We start from the raw sequence: 5,829 nt of genomic DNA, 5'->3' as shown, positions 1-5,829 counted from the left end.
GACCGGCCATCGGTGCCCACGTGACCGACTATGGCGGCCAGAGAGGTCGGTGAGCGCAGGGTCTCCTGGGAGTTGTGGTTCTCTGGTCCTTGCAGCCCTGGCTAGAACTTTCAAGAGCGGTGTCAGTTGTCTTCACTGAAGTCTGTGACCCAGAATCTGAAGAACTAGCTTGAGACTAGTGTGAGATGCACGCTCAGTCCCTGAAGAGAAGATAATGTGGGGAAAACAGAAAACTAGCTGTAAGGGTTCTGGTAACGACCCTCTTAAACAAGTTGGCTTCACATGTCTCCTGTGCTACATGCCTAGAAGAGCAGTCTCATTGCTGTAATTCCTGGAATAGGCTTTGAGAGCCTGACGTTCCAGACAAAGTTCCGTTCTCCTAACAGACTAAGACAGTGCATGCGTTGTGCTGTTGGCTTGCCATAGGTTGCTTTAGGCAACAGATTTTTTTTTCTTTCTTTCTTTTTTTAAATAAGATCTTTATTGACAGATAATTCATATAGTATACAATTTTCCTGTTTGCACAATTTGATAGACTTTAGTCCAGCATCCTCATAGGCCCATGACACCATCACCACTTCCTGTTTTAGAACATCGCTGTCTTTAATTTCTTTCTTTCCCTTTTTTTTTGAATGCTGAATGCCATTTATTAAAGGAGGGAGGAGGTCTTAAACACAGGCTTACAACACAATGGGAGAACCCCGGAGGGCAGAAGTTCACTTCAGATATTTTACAATCTTGCAGGATACACAGACAAGGAACTTCCCTTAAACATTCAGGAGGAAGCCGGGGTGGTGGTGGCTCACGACTGTAATCCCAGCACTCGGGAGGCAGAGGCAGGTGGATCTCTGTGAGTTCGAGGCCAGCCTGGTCTACAAAGCAAGTTCCAGGACAGCCTCCAAAGCTAGAGAAACCCTGTCTGGGGTGGGGAGGGTAAGCATTCAGGAGGGTGGAATCTCTCAGGGAATTAGCATAGGGAGGATATCAAGGTCAAGGTCAGCAAGCAAGGCAACAGTTTCCCAAAACGGGGGCCAGGGACCTATAGGTTTTCCCCCCCTTTTACTAAAAAATGAGCTTCTGACTTAGGTTGCATGGGACATCAGCAGGTCACCTTACCCGTCATGGAGACACCTGTCCATGCCACACAGGTGCTCTGTCTTAGGTTGGTGAGCACCCCCCCCCCCCCCCCCCCCCCCCCCCCCGGCAGATTATCATACAGGCTCAATTGTGTGAGAGCTGCAGAGTTAACTGTTGCCAAAGATCTCTAAGTGGCACTGGGCTAGGCAATAGGATTTTAGCAAGGTTAAATTTGGTATCTGTGTTCTATCAACAAAGTTGTTCTTAAGAGATATATCCTGAGGGGCTGGAGAGATGGCTCAGAGGTTAAGAGCACTGGCTGCTCTTCCAGAGGTCCTGAGTTCAATTCCCAGCAACCACATGGAGGCTCACAACCATCTGTAATGAGATTTGGCGCCCTCTTCTGTATACATAATAAATAAATAAATCTTTAAAAAAAGAGACATATCATGAAATATGCAGGGGCAAAAATTGGGATTTGATGCTGCAACTTTAAAAACTTGAAACTCCGAGTAATCATCATGGTGGCGCTCTGCAGAGAAGGAGAAAAATGGTGCAATGTTCACTTCTCAGTGAAAGAGCTAAGCAGACACCATAACAGGCTGTCAGTCTTCTCTCAGAGATCAGGCCTCAGTGTCAGTTTCCTGAGACTTGAGCAAGCAGTTTCTGGGAGGGCTATGAACAAAAGACACAGTCCTTGCAGTAGCTCTCTTTCTGCAGGTACTCTGACTGCTCAAGGTTCAGCCAGGTGTTTACTGTCTGGGTCCCCTCATCAACTTAGAGCTATGTGCATGGGTCAATATGAACATGCCAGGCCAGCCAGCCTCCATGGCAGGTCAAAGACAAAGCCTGAGAGTTGTCCAGGCCTGCCCCCAAGTGATAACTGTAACCCCCAACCAGTAAATTCAAAGGCTTGTACCACCCTGCTTGTGGTTTTCCTTTTAAAATCCCATCACTCTGAGAGCTCAGGGCCATCATCCTCCACCCGCTGTGTCGAGTGTTGGACGCAGACCAAGCCCAGGCTTGCTTGTTATCAATAAACCCCTGTGTGTTTTGCATTGGATATCAGCTCTGTGGTGGTCTTTCTTTGGGGGTCTCCTGAGATGGGTACAACATCAGCAGCATCATGGCAGTTGGCTTTACAAAAGATGCTAGAAGAAAGCATCTTTCAAGGAAGGAAGTGTCCACTTAATGAAGGAAATAGGGATAATGTGAAAACTACATTGAACAGAGAGATGCTGGAGTGGACTGGAGAGAGAGCTCAGCAGTTAAGAGCACTGACTGCTCCAGCATCCACATGGCAGTTGACAACTGTCTGTAATGTAACTCCAGGATCCAGCACCCTCACAGACATGCATACAGGTACGACACCAATGCAAAGAAAGCAAAAATAAGTAGCAATTATTTTGAAAAATATTGGAATGGCTGGGGTTAGCATGGGCAACATAGGAAGATCTTAAAAAACAATTAACATACAATTCAAACTTTCTTTTTGCTTTTTCATTTTGGTTTTATTCAAGACCAGGTTTCTGTGTGTATCCCTGGCTGTCCTGGAACTTGCTCTGTAGACCAGGCTGGCCTCAAACTCAGAGATCTGCCTCTGCCTCCCAAGTGCTGGAATTAAAGGCATCCCACCCCACTGCCCAGCCAATTCAAGCTTTCTTTCCTGTATGTGTGTGTGTGTGTGTGTGTGTGTGTGTGTGTGTGTGTGTATTATTTTTATTTATTCCTTAAAATTGTCTATTTTTTTCTTTGACATCTGCATGAAATATTTTCAGAGATTCTAAGTCCACTATGTGACACCGTCCTCCTTCATGTAAATTGTAGCATTTTATGAAGAGGGACCCCTCACCAACTTAGAGCTTTTTTTTTTTTTTTTTGAGCTGAGGATCAAACCCAGGGCCTTGAGCTTGCTAGGCAAGTGCTCTACCACTGAGCTAAATCTCCAACCCAGAGGGCATTTCTTTTTCACACAATTTATTTTTGTGATGCCCGTGTCATGAGACCCCAAAGAAAGACCACCACAGAGCTGATATCCAATGCAAAACACACAGGGGTTTATTGATAACATGCCAACCCTGGGCTTGGTCCATGTCCAACACTCGACACAGCAGGTGGAGGAGGACGGCCCTGAGCTCTCAGGGTGAGGGGTTTTTAAAGGGAAAAATGGCAAGCTGGGTGGTACAAGCCTTGGCATCCTATGATTAGGTGAGGATATGTAACCTTTGAATTTACTGGTTGGGGGTTACAGTTATCACTTGGGGGCAGGCCTGGACAACTCCCAGGCTCTATCCTTGAGCTGCCATGGAGGCTGGCTGGCTGGTCTTGCACGTTCACATTGACCCATGCATGTAGCTCTAAGTTGGTGAGGGGTCCCAGACAGTAAACAATTGTCTAAACCTTAAACAGTCAGAGTACCAGCACATGCAGAAAGGGAGCTACTGCAAGGACTATGTCTTTTGTTCATGGCGCTCCCAGAAACTGAAATTGAGGCCTGACCTCTGAGAGAAGACTGACAGCCTGTCATGGCGTCTGCTTGGTCTTTTCAGCTCCACTTTATTGTGTTGGTGATTTACCTCCATGTATGTCTGTGTGAGGGTCTCAGATCACTTGGAATTGGAGCCAGATGGTTCTGAGCTGCCATGTGGGCTCTGGGAATTGAACCCAGATCCTCTAGAAAAGCTCTTAACTCCTGAGCCATCCCTCTATCCCTGATTCAGACTTTCAGTGGAGAAAAAAAAATCATGTATCAGAAAGTTAACAAGGAGTCTAGGATATATGTGTATATACACATATATGTTATCTTGAAACTTTTTTTTAGGTTTGAAAATTTCCAAATCAAGACAGTTTTAAGTTTTCCTTAACTTCTAAGGGTGAGAGGATTACAGGAAACCTCCTTCCTTTCACATAATTAAAAGTAAAACCAAAACTAAACACAGAATAAGAGGAAGTCAAATGAGGTTCTGAATTTTCCCTATAATTATCGTGTGTGTGTGTGTGTGTGTGTGTGTGTGTGTGTGTGTGTGTGTGTGTAATACCGAAAACAAGATTCCTTCCAAAAAGGTGTATTTTTCTCATTGATGCACCTTGGCTTTGTCATTTTGCAGGATGGTGACAAAGATATTATGACCCTTTTTGTATTGCTGGGCACTGAGGTTGGGAAATGAAGCTGGCTTGTCTAAGGGCGTTGGGATTCAATGGGGCTTGAACTTAGATCTGTTTACTTTCAAAACTTTGATCAGAAGCTGGGCAGTGGTGGCTCATGCTTTTAATCCCAGTACTTGGGAGGCAGGGGTAGGTGGATCTCTGTGAGTTTGAGGTCAGCCTAATCTACAGGACAGCTGTAACACAGAGAAACCCTGTCTCAAAAAACAAAAACAAAGAACTTTTTTTTCTTTTTTCTTTTTTTTTTTTCTTTTGATCTGAGGATTGAACCCAGGGCCTTGCGCTTGCTAGGCAAGCGCTCTACCACTGAGCTAAGTCCCCAACCCAACAAAGAACTTTGATCACAATTTCTTTGAAATTAGGACAGACAGCAAGCCCCATAAAGTTCAGAGACAAGACATCCCCTCTTCTCTGGCTCTTCAGGGTCAGGGACCATAATTCATTCATTCTGTATTCTTTTCTTTTTTTTCCCCAAGACAGAGTTTCTATGTATCACCCTGGCTGTCCTGAAACTCAATCTGTAGATCAGGCTGGCTGGCTTTGAACCCAGAGATCCACTTGCCTCTGCCTCCTGAGTTCTGAGATTAGAGATGTGCTCCACCGCTGCCTGGCTTCTTCTTCTTCTTCTTCTTTTTTTTTTTTTTTAGACAGGGTTTCTATATGTAGCTTTGGAGCCTGTCCTGGAACTCACTCTGTAGCTCAGGCTGGCCTCGAGCTCGAGCTCACAGAGAACAGCCTGCCTCTGACTCTGGAGTGCTGGGATTAAAGGCGTGTGCCACCACTGCCCGGTGGCTTCATTATTCTTGACACACAGTAAAAGTACAAGTTGTCAGTTGAAGTGAATGCACACACAGGCTTGGGTCTTGCTGGATGATAGGGTCTGGAGAAAGAAAGGACAGGCAGAGAACTGAGCAGAGCAGAGGCATGGGGCGTAGCAGGACATTTGTAAGGACAGGAAGAGAACAGTCCTAGGGTAAAGGGTCATGCCTGAGAGGGTAGACAAGGTTGTACTGTAAGTCTAGACAGTCTTATTAAATAAGAAACACAGAACCAAATAAAGAGTTAAAAGCCCAGAGATGGAGCAGTAGCCAAGAGCTAAGACCACCTTATCTTACCACTTGCTGCTGTCCTTCCCCTGAGAGAGAGACCTTCTTCCTGTGTCCTGTCTTTTTATTGCCTTTCTGTTCTGCCTTCTCATTGGCTGTAAACCCAACCACATGACTTCCTTGTCACTGCCCGTCTATACAGATCTCCAGGTCTCTATGGTTGGTACTGAGATTAAAGGCATGTGTCACCATGTTGGCTGTGTCCTTGAACTCATAGAGATTCTGCCTGCCGAGTGATCAGATTAAGGGAGTGTGCTACCATTACCAGACTTCTGATTAATGGCTTGCTCTTAGCTCTGATCCCCAGGCAACTTAATTAACATACAAATAAAACCACATTTCAGCACCAATAAAATATCACCATACAAAGTAATAGAATTCTCACAGCTCCTGGCAGACCAGGACCTTCAACTTATTTGTTCTCTTTTTATTGACCTTTTTGTGTATTGTGGATTAAACTCAGGACCTTACACATGACAGG

This window comes from Onychomys torridus, chromosome 8, assembly GCF_903995425.1.
Source record: "Onychomys torridus chromosome 8, mOncTor1.1, whole genome shotgun sequence".
Lineage (NCBI taxonomy): Eukaryota > Metazoa > Chordata > Mammalia > Rodentia > Cricetidae > Onychomys > Onychomys torridus.
This window is presented reverse-complemented; position numbering follows the sequence as displayed.